Consider the following 17,067-nt stretch of genomic DNA (forward strand, 5'->3'; position numbering starts at 1 on the left):
TTTCAAGGCTTTCTTTTATTTTAATTTTTAGGGAAAGACATTGTTAGGTATGTTTTTATCTCATGAAAGGCTGTAATTTGAGAGATTCAGTAAATCAAGGGCAGACAGTTTAATGTCTGTAAAGCATGTCTAGCCTGCCAGCCATTTCTTCATACCTCACACGACCTCTCTTTGGCAAATCAAATCTGGTAGACATTAGGAGACCCATGAATCTAACATAGCTGACCCCTATTCTGAATATGTTACACAGTGTGGCAATACTCAGAGAACAGCAAGGTGTTTCATAGTAGAGATCAGTTTAACCATCGTAAGAAGAACCCTCCTGGATGAAACCAATGGTTCATCCAGTCCAGAATTCTAAGCAGCAACCAAACAGATGCCTCCAGAAACTGCACCTGCAAACCTCAAAGGAACCCACAGTTATTTGCCATCATAGTTATGTGTTCAGTGGGCCATAGTTTCTTAACGCGGAACTTCCACTCTGGGCCAAACTACATGTAACAATGAACGTACCACTTGTAGTTGGTTGAAATACATCAGGTCTTCCCTTAAAGAGGGCACGTATTGCGGTGAGACCTGGAAACCGACACCCTGTGTTGTGGGTGGGTACAATTGGTCAGCCACAACACCCAATTGGTAGGTCACTTGATGCTGGGTTTAATCAGGCCAACGGGATGCAGTCCAAATGGTTTGAGGGACCTATATATACCTATGTACATGACTCAGAGCTTCCTCTTTCGGCGCGTGCATTCGGAACACCCGCCCACCTCTCCCTATTTTTAGGGCTTTGCACTTGACCTTGCTATGCCGTTGTGTGTCTGTCGTTGGGACAGGGGCACGGCAGGAATTTTCCCCACTTGGCTGATTGGCTGGTGCCATTTGGGTTTTGCCTGCTGCAAGCAAATCATCACAACTTGTAAGGTTGCGGATAGGCTCTGGTTCAGGTGATAGGGATGGGAGAACGCTCTCACCATCCCTCTGTGAAGGGTATTCCATTAAAGGAATCCAGGGACTCGATGGTTTGGTCAACCCATGAGAGGGGGTTGTGCCCGTGCCTGAGTCCAGGGGGATATTTGGGTGGCGGAGATAGCCTGTTCCAGCTTTCCTCTTATCCAGGTGTTCACCCTTGGCTGACCTATGCTGGAACCCTGGGTCAGCGCTACCTGCATGGCAGGGAGCTAGTCGAACCAGAGCCTATGCAAGCATTCACTTTCTGAAATCAATAAACTTGTGGTCTAAATTCTGCCAAAAACCAAAACCAAAATTTGAGTCAAGTGTGAATTTATTTAGGGGGGAGCTTTCTGGGTCTGAACACGCAAAAATCGGTAGATTAGCTGGCGTGGGGAAAGCAATCAGGATTGGGTCAATGGCATGCAGGAAGGGCAGAGCTAGCCGTTTCCCAGCCCACTCACAGTTACTACCTTGGCTGCATTAAGTCTCAGGATACATGTTCCTGTTGGTGCTAGTAGGAGCCATATTTGTCTAACCCTTAAGTAGGTTGGTGGTTACCACAGCATCTTGTGGTAATGAATATAAAAACATGTTATATTCTGTCATCGAATTCTACTTTCGGCAATATGGATATAATTATTGTTTGCATAAGACCATTTGAATGCTTGCAGCTATGAATATAAGAACATATTGCAAATAATATCCCATCAGTTTGGAGTCAGATTCCAAATTCAGAATTATGCATATCATGATTGTACGTTTCCATGAAATAATTTGAATGCTTAGTTTTTATTTCTGCAGGGGGTGGGGCACACGTTATCTACATTTTGTTTTTGTGTATCAGATCAGGATATTTTTTTATAATGGCCAAATGAGAAAATTGGTGTAGTGACTTTAGAATTATCTCTGATCCTATGTTGTTTGAGCATAGAAATAATAACTGTTTACTGTGAATAATCTTTGCTCAGAAGAGAGGCCCAAGAATAGGCTAACGTGAGGAATGAATTACTCTTTCTTTCTACACAGCATGATCAGGTCAGGGTTGAGGGCAGAGAGGTTGGAGGGTGGTTGTGAATGCAAAACTTGGCATATGAACAAATAAAGGACTTAATGTTTCATGGCCCTAAGTATGTTGGCTTTTACAGGCGTGGTATCACTGATATTTTTAATGGAAGTAATCGCTTGAGCTTTAAAGCCAGCCTTTTATTGAAGTCTTGAAAATAGATATCCAAACAAAAATCCAATAAAATTAGCAACCTTTGAATCAAGCTTAGAAACGTGTGTGGATTTTTAACTGGTTTTTATTACCTTCATTTTCTAGGTCTTCGGGGATTTTCACCATGTAGCTGGCAACACAGAGTTCTTATTTAACCATCAGGCGTACAGCACAAATGGTAAGTTGTTTTGGCACAGCACGGTTATTACTGTGTAACTCAATGAATATTTGCAGTACTTGCATTTGTTGCCCAATGTTTTCCTGACAAATATGTAGAAAATTACAAAGTTCCTTATTTGAATTATTTACTTACCTATTATATATTTGTGTGTGTGTGTACCAGCCCTTTAAGGAGCTCCTAGTGACATGCACTTGAATTATCCCATTTTATCCTCACAGCAATCCTGTGAAGTAAGTTAGATTGGTGTGTGGGGTTGGCCCTACTTTTAGGCAAAGTGAGGTTTCCCTCTTAGGCAGCGGCTTTTGGATATCATGAGATGGAAGAAAATCAATTATTATTTATTATTGTTGGCATATTTGTTCCCAGCAAGGTATTCTGGAAAGTGTTTTTTGCCTCAGGCTCCAAAATAACTTGGCCAGCCTTGGGTCCTGTGCACTTTGACTGGGATTTATTTGTATGTCAATTGCTGTCCTGCCTCAAGCAGAAAATATATGACTTGCCCAAGGTCACACAGTGAGTATCCCTGAGAATTGAGGTTTAAGCCCATGCCTCTCTGTTCCAAATCCAGCATGCTAACCACTGTGGAACCCTGCCTCTTTCCAGGCTGTCATTGCTGTTGAGGTTTATTTTGTGATGGAAAACCTTATTTGGAGCAGAATTTCTAGGCCTCGGGTATTTTAGGCGCCCACTTAAGCTTTTATATCTTGGTTCACTCCCAGGTATGTTGACTTGATTCTTTTTTCCTGTATTGATCATGCACCCTGACCCATTAGCATGCTGGCCTTGCCCTATTCAAAACTGCCAGGCTTCCCCCATCTGTTGAAAACATACTTGTTGTGCCCCCCATACCAGTCCGAACCTCGTTAACTGAGATCATCACTGGCTGGGCAATTTAAAATCACTACATGGCAAGCCAGTTGTTAACCTATGAAGAAAATCACCTAATCATCTCAAACCAAGACTAATGAATAATCAGAGATTCTTTTAGTTTCAATATCTTCCTGATGGAATGTCAGATATGTTGAACATGAGGGCTTGACATTAGAAGTATATGAGGAGTAACATAAAAGATGCGTGATGCAACCAGTCTTAAATCTTATAGACTAGTTTCTTTCCCCAAACCTTTGATGTTCATATTGTATACACACACTTCTGATTTTACAACTTGTCTGGGTTTCCCAGGTGTTTTCACATTGTCATGAAATGGCTTTGATGATGTCCAACATTTCCATTTGACATTTGAAACTTTACAATCAAGTTGGAAAGGCTCTTCTTTAGGTCCTGTGTTACACGCTCAAATGTTTGCTAATGTAGGAAGGGGGAAATCCAGCTCATAGAAAATGAGTATATAAGGGAGATGGCAAGGCTGAACACTTCCTCCTGACATGCTAGCTTTGGATATTTAGGAAATAATTATAAATGGACAAACATTGAGGCATAGATGTTCTCCCACTTGAATTGGCACAGTCTAGGAGGAACTGTTTTATTACTAGATTCATGTATACTACTCGAACATATAGATCTCCAATCTTCTAGGCTGCATTAGTATCTTTGTTTCAGACTCTGCAAAGCCATGTTCACCTGAACATGGGAAGGTTTTATCCATAAATGAGGGTAGGGGTACACATGCAGTCTCTGCCCCCCACATCCCAGGGTGTACAGGCTCCTCTTTGGCTCTTTGTGTGTGTAGCACAAAGGGCTGAAAAGAGTGTCAAAAGTGTCCTTTTGAACTTGCTTAGAAATATTCCCACATCTTAATCAGGTTTCAACGTACCATACTTGGAAACGTTCTTCAGACCGCCATGCAAAACACACAAGGTCTGGAGAGGAGCATCCAGGCACATAGGTATTATGGGAAAGGCTTTTGTCTGTATCCCAGTAGTCTTACACATGGACAATACCTTCCTGTGTTCACTTGAACACGGCTTTTCTTGCTCTTCTTTTAGAAACATTCCTCTTTTTAAATTATTGCCTCACTTTACATTCTCTATAAACTTATGAAAATGCTACTCACTGTGAGACTGTCTATTCCAACCTATGATGCTGATATTTTCTATTAATTGGTTTTGAACATTTTGACACTCTGCAGGCTCTCTAATTTTAAGCAATGATTTATTTTTTCTTTAAAGACTAATTTCATATCAGTGCAGCGTTCTTATGCATTCAGAGTGATAAAATATGCTTCAAATTCTACATCTACATTTAACTGTAAGCTTACTTTGCGCTCCTGTTTTTGTTTCCTCTTCGGCTTTCTGAGAGTTATGAAAATACATTACATTTTAAAAGATCTTTTAAGTTTCCACTGACTATCTCAGGGAATTCTTATGGATATCTAAGTCTGAGCTTCACAATCATCTTTGTTTATAGCAGCCCTGCTGTTGCGGCAAAGATAAGACTGCAGGAAGTACCTCTCCAGTGTCAAAAGCCCTCAGCTTTCATTCTTGTACATTTGTGTGCCCAACACTCAACATAATAATTTCTTACTGTCAACTTTAGGCTGATGCAATTTTAGTCGAGTAATTTTTTGCTATTCATTATCATCATGAGTGCTCTTAAGGGAGTCTGGTTTCCCTACACTTGTGGAGAAGATCAATTGAGATAATCTTGGCTTAATCCCATTGCACTCTGGTTTTGTTTATTGCTTCCTTTGTTGTGAAATTTACACAAATTGCAAGAAAGACATAAGGCAGTGTGGTTATTGTTTCCGAAATACATGCAACAAAAAGGGCCTCTGAATCTTAAGACTGAATCTTAAGTACAGCATCTTGAAAATCTATTTATAGCAATTCAAATAACTAACTTTTGTGACTGAAATCCATAAGGAGCTCAGTGATGTTGGAGTCTCTATTTCTATTGCACATGCAGTCTATTTCTGAAAGGCTAGCATAGGATTACCATACATCAAACAGTGAAAATCTGGACAGAAAAATTGTTAAGCTTTTTTGGTCAAAGTTGGTTGAGTTTTGTTTTGTTGGCCCCAAAAATTGCAGTTTTTGAGCTATTTTTATGAAAAAAAACCCCGCACTGCCAAAATGGGCTGACACATGTCTCGGTTTTACCAGACATTTGACTGATTTCCAGATACAGTGGTACCTCGGGTTACAGACACTTCGGGTTACAGATGCTTCAGGTTACAGACTCCACTAACCGAGAAATAGTACCTCGGGTTAAGAACTTTACTTCAGGATGAGAACAGAAATCGTGCTTCGGCGGCGTGGCAGCAGTGGGAAGCCCCATTAGCTAAAGTGGTACCTCAGGTTAAGAACAGTTTCAGGTTAAGAACAGACCTCCAGAACGAATTAAGTTCTTAACCCGAGGTACCACTGTACTGCTGCTGACTGTGGTATTCCTTGTATGTCCAGGAAAATCAGGATGTATAATAACCGTAGCTGGCATATGTGCACTGATTTTAATCACCTATTTGCTTCTCATTCAATACATTACACATGGTGGCATAATTTGAAAGATATTGTAAAAAAGAAAGAAATAGAACTGACCTTTTAAGAATTTGGGAAAACCACCAAATCCGTTTTCTTCATTATGCTTCTTACTTTTTTCATAGCATAAGAGAATCACTGTCATGTCTAGATATGAGCAAAAATGGTTTTGTCACTGACTGCCAGTACCTTTATTAGAATATCTCTGCACTTCTATTCCCCACCCCCTTGTCCTTAGTATCTCACAGAAGCCTTTTAAACGCATGACTTTCATTCCTGGTTTCCCACACAGCCCTGATTCTGTAGGCTACTTGCCTGCCCTCTTCCCACAGCCTTGCAGTTTTGGATCTCCAGGAGATAACTCCCCCCCCCCCCAGCACTTTCAGCAGGAGGGCATGTGTTTCCTTGTTGTGGAACCTGCATAACATTTGTTCTTCCCTGTTTACAACTCAAGGAGGTTGGCTTGATTTTCCACCCCCCCAAACCCCCCTCCTACCTGCTTTCTTGGCTTTCCTTTAGCACACAGGGGGGCTGCAAAATCAGCAATGATCTTAATTAAATGTTTTCTCTGCAGAAACAACAGGGCCTTTCTGAGGTTGAAATGCAGGCAGCAGACCTTATCACAAAAGACAAAGGCAAATATTTATCAAGGAACAAAAGAGTCTGGCTGCTTACATCTTGTTTGATTACCTTCCCCCTCCCTGCCCTTAGGGGAGATGTTTATCAGGGCCTGGTTGAGATTCTGATTGGCCATATTATCTACCAATATGCCAATTTTGTGTGAAGGATAGAATGGCACATATTGCTTTTAAAATAAATAAAAATCATACCCTGGTTGTTGATATTTGGTCACTTTGTATTTGGAGAAGATGTACTGGAGAAGTAGTGAAATTGCTGCTTGCGAGGTGGTGTGTTGTTCGATAAGCACACAGAGTGCAACGAGACTGAGTGTTTGTGGGGGGGAAGGAGGCTCATTTAATTTCATTGTGCACATCTTGTACAATGACAATAAAGGTATTATTATTGTTATTTGCCTTCAGGTGGATTTAATACTGATTTGGAGTATGCAGCTGGAGTATGCTATAAATGTGATTTTTATTGTAAACATGATCAGACATCTTTTAAAAAACTTAATCCACCTATTCAGTATAGATTTTAACTATTTGCTTTTTTTAAAAAAGGTAGGCAGTTAATAATAAAACATTGCAGGATGATCTAGCCTTGTTGGTCACAATATGAACTATGGATGGTGATCCCAAAATTGGGATGGTCTAAGCAACCCATGTTCCATGAGCTTCAACATTTCTGCATACAGTCATATCTAATATCTATGAATAAATAGTGCTGGGGAGCCTAACTTATGGTGTCAGTTGGGCTATTAGCTGCATCTTATTTGTTGCATTGTGATTTTACTATTCTATTCTTTTAATATGTGCATGGACTTGAGACAGATTGTAATAAAAACAGCCCTGTAAAGAAATAAAATAATACAAGAGAGTGGTAGCAGTTTCTCAAAAAATGCTTTTGAGAGATATAAAATACATGTATATAAAGATGTTTTCTGCACTGAACCATCAGTTCATTTGTATATGCTATAAGTAACAAATACTATTAAAATATGCCTGCTTTCTTAATGAACAAAAGTAGTTTGACAAAACATTTAATGAAACATATTTTTTGATTATGACATTAATGTGAAAAGCACTTAACATTGTATCATTTATAATTGTAACTACTTTGCAAATTGTTACTGCTAAGCATCAGAATGCATTGCTGTGATTAGACAGCTCCATTAGGTGGCATACTTATGTGTTCCTGTTGCAACAGAGTGAAATATATTGCTGTGGAAAGTTCAAAGTATGTTGTTAGGATTTGTCTTAATTTTGCTGTATTAAAAAGTTTAAAGCGCTATGGATAGTATTCATCTAAACAGTTCCACTTCCGGCTGTGAAGCAAAACTTCCTCTCCCTCCTTTCTTCTTGCTGCCCGCCCCCTAAGTTCTGGGAATTGCCCTGGTCAACTGGAAAACATTTAGAGAAGTATGTGGTGGGCACATAGAGAGAAGAAATTCAGTTGCATAAACAAAAGTGCTGCTAGTGGAACTATTTCATTGAATATCTCTCTATAACAATGTAGCTTATAAGGATGCAGGTGTGTTTTTAGGTTAGGACAGAAAACGTGATACTGTGTTATCTACACGTTTAACATCTTCAGACAATGCAAACAAGAAAAGTTGGATTCAGTGAATGGGTCTAGTTCTCATAGAGGTAATAAATCTATGTTAGGACTGTACCACTTTAGAATGCAGATGGAACTCATAGGATGGATTGCAAATGCATGCAAACAAACAAACAAACAAACAAAACACTGTACATGGAAAATTAGATGGCAAGAAGAAAAAAAAGAAGGGTTTTAGCTTAGTATTTTTATGACTTGCTTGCCATCTATGTGCAGGGATAGTTTTTCATAAAGATTTCACTCCAACTAGTCACCTGCTACAGTTTGATGCACCAACTCTATGAAAAGGAGGCATAATTCGACCATTTTGCTTTGGCATTTTCTATTAAATGTTGCAAATGAGAATAAATTGGTTTTTTTTTTAAGTAACCTGGACATTCTTGACATTTACAGAAAATATTGGTTAATATTGTGTCAAACATTTTGTTCTGAAGATTTATTAATGTCAGTATTCACTTGGAAATTAGATTAAATTTGGGAATTGAGAAGGGTACTTGACAGTTCTTGAGATTTGCTTGTAATTGTCAGTAGGCATGATAAAATTGCTAGTAAAACATTCACTGTGGTTCTGACAATCAGCATAAATATACTTTTAGCCATTCATTTTTTCAACATTTCTTTCAACATTGCATTTGATTCCAAAAATAATCTATGCCCTTATTTATTATTGAAGAATTATATATACTCTTCTGTTTCAGCTACATCCTAAGTTAACATGACACCATGCATATGTTTGTGGCATGGCATATCAGTGTTCTGTGTATGTTGTCTAACAGATCATTTTAGTTAGGACTTTTAGTCATAATGGTGATAAGGATTGTGTTCAATGCTGGTTTTTTGCATCTGTTTTTTAACAGAGCTGAAAGCTTATCCAGGCTATCTTAGTTCAAACTGCTATCTTCTGTTGAGGCCTTGTGACAGGAAGCAGCCATCCCCCATCACTGTACAAAAAGGAGAGTTATTGTTTAGAAAGTTCAAGTTTGTTTTACTAAAATGTGGGTTTAAACTGCTGTTCGCCTTTGACCTTTAAAGAAAACACATAGACACAATTATAGTTTACTAAGCTGCCTTGGAAAGAAGCATCATGATTGCATGCTATTTGAAAGTTATAGTGCTCACGTCTTAGCACTCTGTAGTAATCAGTGCAAATGGCTAAAAACTAACATAAAACTGGTATTGGTGATATTAAATGTAAGTTTGTAAGAATGCAAATATGTACACACTACTACTACTACTATTACTACTACTACTACTACTACTACCACCACCACCAAAGAGTAAAAGGTTTGCTACTGGGACTATGCAACTACTGTATAACCAGATATGAAAGTGGGTTGATGTACAATGGTTGGGAAGAACAACCAGTCCACACACAATAGCCAATATGTGATATTTCACTTTCCACACACTTTCTGCTGGAAGCCAGAAGCCTGTGAAGATAATAAATCATCTGGAAGACCAATTTCATGCATTCAGTCAAGTAATAACCAGATCTATGATGCATCAAGTGAATAACTCAACCTAAATAAAAGTGTTTCAGTAATAAAGAGGGGTGGAACATTTTATACTAAATTAGAATTTTCAGTGTTTGCTTCATGATACAGTTAGATTTTGAGGGGTATTTTAAAAATTGAAGTAATGGAAACATTCTGATGAACACGACTGTTTTGGCACTCTTCCCATATTTAACAGCATGTAATGTTTATGTCATAATGTTTATTTGGCAAAGATATCTGCAGCACAACATGCCTTTTGATAGTTGTGGCAAGTACCATAAAATATATGTTGGAATGATCTTAGAATACAATCTGAATGTTTTGAAACTCTTGCCTTTAATCTCCACATCTTTTCTTTTGTATTTTTATACCCCTGTCTGCTTATTTATCTTTAAACTTAAAGGTGTGGTTTGACATACATCAATCTTCCTTCATTTTTGTGGTCCAGCACATTTTCTAATAATATGGTTACTGTGTAGATGGAGGGTTGCCAGAAACTACAGTACAACCAATAGAAGAGTACAGAGAAAGGAGAATTTTTGTTAGTAGTAAGTACTTGGTGCGATACAGGTTTGTGTTTGCACCTTGTCAACAAGATATTTGTCACTCAAAGAGACTACATTGTGCCATATGTTCAGTGTTTTATGCAATATGCTCAGCGCAGTAGCATTACAGATGAAGTAGCATTGGGAGAAGAGCAATAACTCAGTGATAAAGCACATGCTTTGCACCCAAAAGATTCCAGTTCCAGTCCATGGCATCTACCGGCAGGGGTGGGAAAGACTGAATCCAGATCGCATCCACCTGAGAATTTGCAAAGAACTCAAATGTGAAATCCCTAATCTTCTAACAAAAATGTATAACTTGTTCTTCAGATAGCCTCCATACCTGAGGATGGGAAAATAGCCAATTTAGCACAATTTTAAAAAATAATTGTGGGGAGAGCCTAGAAATTACTGAGCCAGCATGACTTCTGCACAGGCAAGCCCTGTCTCACAAACCTATCATTTATCTATTAAATTTGTATATCACCCTTTATTTGAAGAGCACAGGGTGGGTCACAACATACAAAATGAGAACACAGAATACATAACCAAAACCCAATGATCCCACTTTCACAAACACAATAAAAAGGCCATAGGTTGTTTAATCAGCAGCCAAAGGCCTGGTTGTAAAGAAATGTTTTCACCAAACTGTATGTAACAAAGGCACCAGGCGAGCCTCACTGGGGAGAGCATTCCACCATAGACATCAGACTATGCGGCGCCCTGGGTTCCCACAAATTATAAAGGAAGGGGTGCCCCCCCCCCCAAGATTCCACTTGTTGGCATGTACACGCCACGGGACATGTGTGTGTCACATTGGCATCATGCACGAGTTACATCAGCATGCTGCAGGTGTACTGACATCACACACACATGCGTGCACACCTCAGGCACCCGCTGTCGCGGGGGCAAGGTGACATGCCTGCATTCCACAAATGAGGAGTCACTTTAGAAAAGGCCCACTCTCATGTTGTCACCCATCAGACCTCTCGTGGAAGGGAGTCACTTTAGAAAAGGCCTGCTCTCATGTTGTCACCCACCAGACCTCTCGTGGAAGGGAGTACACAAAGAAGGGCCTCAGATTATGATTTCAGGGTCTGGTCAGTTCATATGGGGAGAGGCAGTCCTTGAGGTACCCCCAAGATATGGTGATATCGGTTTCATAATTTTTGACCTGGCAATGTATCATGAACATGATTGTGTGCTATGCAAAAATCATGATTCAGGGGAAACCATGAAGCCAGCCAATGCCTCTACATAGCTCCATCCTTATTTTAGACATTGTAATATATTGGTATATCGCGATGTTTAGCTGGTGATATATCACGATATTCAAAATCAGATATCACCCAGCCCTAACCTTGGTTTGTAGTAGATAGCTCAAACTTTCGTCTGGTGGTCCACAAGCTCCCTTCAGGCAGTCTGTGGAAAGGGGGCAGAGCAGTCAAGAACTTGATTTATTTTTTTCTAATAATGATATTTCAACACAAGGGATGGCTCTAAGACACTGCCTTAGGATTTTCTTAATTTGAAAAGGCACCAAAGAAAGACGTTTATGCATTTATGTGTTTATGTGTTTATGTGTTTAAAACCCCAGCAATTTTTGAGTGGTCAGTCCAAAAAAAGTTTGGATAAGTCTGGAAAATAATCCAGAAAAATGAGTTAGAGGGTTTCTTGTGTTGCTGTGTTGCTCCAGAACAGTGGATGAGTTAGCACACTTTTAAAAAACTGGTGCAGAAATTTTGGTTATAATAAACATATATTTCTAGGGCCTCTTCATATTTTGTTGCTTGACTAAATTACTTAGGTATTCGTTCATATTTCTTAATATTAAATTCCCATTGTTTACCATTTGTAGGCTTATTTTTATATTAAATTCCAACAGTTGTCTTCTAATCAAAAGGCTTGTGCAGACTGTAGCTCCATCTTCCTTTGTTTTAACAGTTGTGGGTTTTGTGGCACCTACTAAAATATCCTCAAACAACTCCTAGTGTGTGTTAACAATAACTCTATTGAAGTTTCGTTCCCAGCCATTGCTTTTAAGCAAAGGAAAACCTCTTTTAAAGCCTGAGTATACAGATTATTGGCTCTTGACAAAAAGGAAATGAAGCAAGATCAGGATTTATGTTGTGTTAGGAAATAACCATTTAGATGCAGGCTCCGTATTTTATTATGGATTATTGTGCTTAAAATTTGTGTACTGTTTTCGAGAATTCTAGGCTAGTTTTGCTACTGGCTTTAGTTTCTACAAACAGCTTTTACGCTGAAGTCACCATATTTAAGCTTTCACTTGCACAGATGTTTAACATGCTGTGGAAGGAACCTAGCAGCAGTAGACAACCATCAGGAGGGAGAAGCATTGGATGTCATGCACTTGACCTGATTCCTTGACCAAAGGGGCACAGGGTCAGCTATTGGGAACAATCCCAGAGAAACATTAAAAAAAAACCACACACAAAAAAACACGAAACAAAAGGATGTAGGACATGAGTAAGTGAAACACTAAGAAGCAAAAATAAAGTATAAGTTGTTAGACCAGTAAGAAAGGGGGGAGCAATAAATAAATTATGCAACATTTATATGCAAGAACTTGGTGATCTGTTACTTTCTAGTGAATGTGTTCTGTATAAAAAATAAATGGTGGCTATAAATGATGGGCTGCATGTAGCAAATACTTGAATATATAATCAAAATCTATTTGCTTAGTATCTTTTTTGAGATACATTTATTATATTTCTCAGTATCTTTTTTAAAAAAAAAATATCAGTGGTTGTCTTTACAAAGCACCCTAGGTAAAGGTACCCCTGACCGTTAGGGTCCAGTCGCAAACGACTCTGGGGTTGCACTCTCATCTTGCTCTATAGGCCTAGGGAGTCGGCGTTTGTCTGCAGACAGGTTCTTGGTCATGTGGCCAGCATGACTAAGCCGCTTCTGGTGCAACAGAACACCGAAACCAAAGCAATGCACGGAAACGCCATTTACCTTCCCGCCGGAGCAGTACCTATTTATCTACTTGCACTTTGACATGCTTTCAAACTGCTAGGTGGGCAGGAGCTGGGATCAAACAACGGGAGTTTACTCTGTCGTGGAGATTCGAACCGCTGATCTTCTGATCAGCAAGCCCTAGGCTCTGTGGTTGAGACCACAGTGCCAACCGCATCCCTACAAAAGTACCCTATATAATTCGCCTACTGTATTTGCACATCTGGTGAATGGAGTGGCTGTGATTGTGCCGTAGAAAATTCCCTTGCTCAAAGGTCACATTGGCAACAAATTTACTAGAATGTTGTATGCTAATCAATATTCAATATTTTATCCCTTCTCCTTAGCCCAGAATTTGGTTATGATAATACTCTCCTACCTGGCATGGTCATTGCAAATGTTGCTGCTGCAATGCATGTGAATCTCTTTAAACACTTGAAGTGAGTTGTAAATAGGCTATATAAATTCTAAGTGTTTTTATTTGATGGCCATTAAACCATTTTGTGTTTCAACAATTGTGGTAAATATCAGTATGAATTATAAAAGGAAAAGGCTCATTTGCAATACTGTTATGAATCTTAAGCTGTTGGGGAGATTTGGCCTGATTTTTCCTTTCCAGATTGTTGTTGATGTCACAAGCTAAATTAGAAACCTTTGATGAGAAAGAAGGAGAGGAGGAATATATATAATCTATTTGATGAGAAAGAGGGAGGGGAAGAATATATATAAACTAAGAGCCTTTGAAAAATTCATAAAGTGGGATATAAAAGGGAATAAAATGAAATTATAAATAATAGTTTGTGTGGCTTTTTGAAATGAAAATTGCTGGCCAGGGGGTGTTGTAACTTGAATGTCTCACTAGAGATCTTTTCCAGATGACCTTGTACTCTCTAAGTTTGACAAAGCAACACATGATGTCACAGTGCACGAGAGAAGGAGATATTTTGGGTTTGTAGACAATGAGGCATCCAGGTTTAGAGATTTTATTAGTCTGGTGTCACTTCAGGACTAAGTGGAGGTGAAGAAGTTGAAACTGAATCATATCAAGATGGAGGTACTGTTAGGAGCTCTGGGTGAGGATGTTTGTGCCCCATTTAGTGTTACAGGGTGTATGCCTCTGAATGCCAAAAGCTCAACAACTTTGGTCAATCCAATGGGTAGATCATTGCTAGTTTTTTAATAGTGGGAATAGATTGCAGTCTCTTGGGAGTTGGACATGCCTGTTCTAGTAGATGCAATGAGTTTCCTGCTCAGAAAAATTAATCAGTTTCTTCTGTGAGAGAAAAAATACTCGCACAAACCCACCCTTAACCGCAGGTAATTTTTGCAGCCACTGTGCATGAGATCCAGATTGAGAGGCTACCATGGGAGCAAGGGGTTTTGAACCCTGTGTTCCCCATGGTGGCCTCGCCTTGAGCACACCCTCACTTGCAATTTATTTTGCCAACTCAGAATTCCTAAGTACAGTGGTACCTCGGGTTACATACGCTTCAGGTTACAGACGCTTCAGGTTACAGACTCTGCTAACCCAGAAATAGTATCTCGGATTAAGAACATTGCTTCAGGATGAGAACAGAAATCGTGCTCCGGCGGCGTGGCAGCAGCAGGAGGCCCCATTAGCTAAAGTGGTGCTCCAGGTTAAGAACAGTTTCAGGTTAAGAACGGACCTCCGGAACGAATTAAGTACTTAACCTGAGGTACCACTGTATGTGATAATGCTTCAATTAGAACACTATTGCCCTTTGTTTCTGATAAAGCTTAAGCTGATCCATAAGCCTATGGTATAAGCATGAGAATCACCTATTTATTTATTGTAAAAATGATCTCATTTATTACTATTACATGTTGTCGACATCTTATGCCGTAGACTAAAAGTTACTATTGAATAGTATCTGACTCCCCTCCACCCACTCCATGTCCTTTCTTACTGCCCTTTCTCATCACTTACATTCCCTAGTTCTGGCTGCAGACCGCAATCATGCTATCCTGAATTACGGTCTCATCTAGCATTTCTGCCAGTAGTCTATTTGTTGATCAATTACATTGATTTTCAGGTTTAAGGGCAAGGTCTAATTGCATAACTCCACACATGATCTACACTGCTACTGCTGTCTTTGAATATCATTACTGTATCTTGGGAGGGTCATTCGTCCTCATGGAGCATCAGCTGAACAGGTCAACATTTTAAAATATTTGTTTTGTTAATTTGAGAACTTTTCAATTGTCGCAATTGCGAATTAATTCTGAACCAAACTTAGTTGAGCATTAGCATTGCATTTCGTGCACAATAATTGTACTTATCATGCAACAATCACAGTAGTTAGAAAGCTTTCTGTCATGGAAAGAGGACTTCCTTTCCTGTAAATAGAGGAGCTGTCAAGAGGAGAGAAACCTGATCACTATCTTTTGAACTGATCAGGTAGCGTAATTCATTAATAGCCCTTTATGCTTTCACTACAGCTTCTGCATCAGCTTGAATTTGGTCTTATTCCTTTCTTGTAAAGGGCCATGATTGGGTCAGGCCAATTCTCCTAATTTCTACAGTACTGGCTATTCCTTCTTGCTCTTTTCAACCAAAATCTGATAAGCGAATGTACTATTAATTGGGAGTATTTGCTTCTATAACTCTTCCTTCCAGTTTCTAATTAATTAATTCATCATTTGGCTTATTTGATGTTAGGTCAACATTTTGAATTATTATTATTTTGCTTTGTTTCTGTGTTTATTAGAAGGCACTGCTATTCCCATTGCTATACACCACTTTTAAAGGAAAAAACCACACAGCCCCCTGAGTTTAGCAGTGGGCATAGAAAGATGTGAAGGACGTGTTTGCAACCAGAGGCCCCACGACTACCAACAGATACGTTTTATAAAAAATGGCAATGGTGACCTTTTGTTTGGTGGTGTGCACCAGGCAAAAAAACTTTTCACATGCAATGCTTGCTGAGACCACATTTTGGCTTGGCCACAAATTTTGAAGGTGATGCCTGTGCATAATTACCTTTGATGCATTAGTTGTAAAACAAGAAATGGAAAGGAAAGGAAGAAAAAAGTAGGATATTAACTAAAGCATGCTACTGTATAGTATTTTATAACATTAGTGTGCAAATGAAGTAGTTCAATTGAAAAATTATACTTTGACAGCCTTCATACTGTATTTCTAATGGTGTTCAGTCCTAGTGATTTCTGAGGCCAGATTATTTAGTCGCTTTTCTGAATCTAAACAAATCTGGGTCTGGTTGGAGCCTGGATGAGAGATCACCTGGGAATCCCATTCACTTTGTCTTGCCTTCCTTGAAGAAAGTTGGGATATAAAAGCACTAAATACATTCTGTTCAAGAACTCTCCTCTCAGCTTCATTTGCTGGTATTTGAGTGCCTTGAGAAGTGGAAATCCTTTGCCAATTTCATCTGAATAACCTTCTGATCTATGGTTTGAAGGGTAGGTAGAGTCAAAGCAGCTTCTGACATGTCTGGTAACCAGGCTGATCTCTCTCCGAGACTCTGCCTGTTCTGAATAACAATATTTATTAGCCAGAAATTCAGGTTGAGGGCTGCTGAACAGGAGACCACACTCATTCATTTCATAGTTGGCACAAATCAGTGAAGTATATAACTTGCCCAGGATGCAACTAATTTTAAAGTATTTTGTCTAAGGGATATATATACAAGTTAACCTTTCTTTTTTTTTTACAAATTCCACAATGTGTAATAATAATGTTTAATAGGAAAAGGAGGACAGTATGTGATAGGCCCCGTTTTCTGATTGATAACTAGGATACAGTGTTCATTTTTAATTAAACATTTTATCTTCATGTAGTCTATTATTGACATTCTTCATAATAAAGCTGATAAGATCTTGACCCAGACATCAGTAAAGAATATATAGCTCAATATGCAGGTCCCTTCAGAATTAAGAACAAGATTTTCTAATTTAATTTTAAAACCATGTGTAGTTTCATTCCAATATATTTGGTTTCCGTTCAGTTGTTGTACCTTGAGATGTCATAAAATGCTGCCTA

At 39.0% G+C, this 17,067-nt stretch overlaps 1 long non-coding RNA gene across 15 annotated transcripts in view; it reads left to right on the forward strand.

Moving 5' to 3' along the window:
* The window catches only part of LOC310677012, a 224,281-nt gene that overhangs the window by 92,205 nt on the left and 115,009 nt on the right, over positions 1-17,067 (forward strand). For all 15 annotated transcript variants that reach the window (XR_014510829.1, XR_014510830.1, XR_014510831.1 and 12 more), the window contains one exon: positions 2,273-2,345. This is a non-coding gene — a long non-coding RNA (uncharacterized lncRNA). The remainder of the gene's footprint in view (positions 1-2,272; positions 2,346-17,067) is intronic.

This window comes from Podarcis tiliguerta, assembly GCF_965153285.1.
Source record: "Podarcis tiliguerta genome assembly, chromosome: 4".
NCBI classification, from domain to species: Eukaryota; Metazoa; Chordata; class Lepidosauria; order Squamata; family Lacertidae; genus Podarcis; species Podarcis tiliguerta.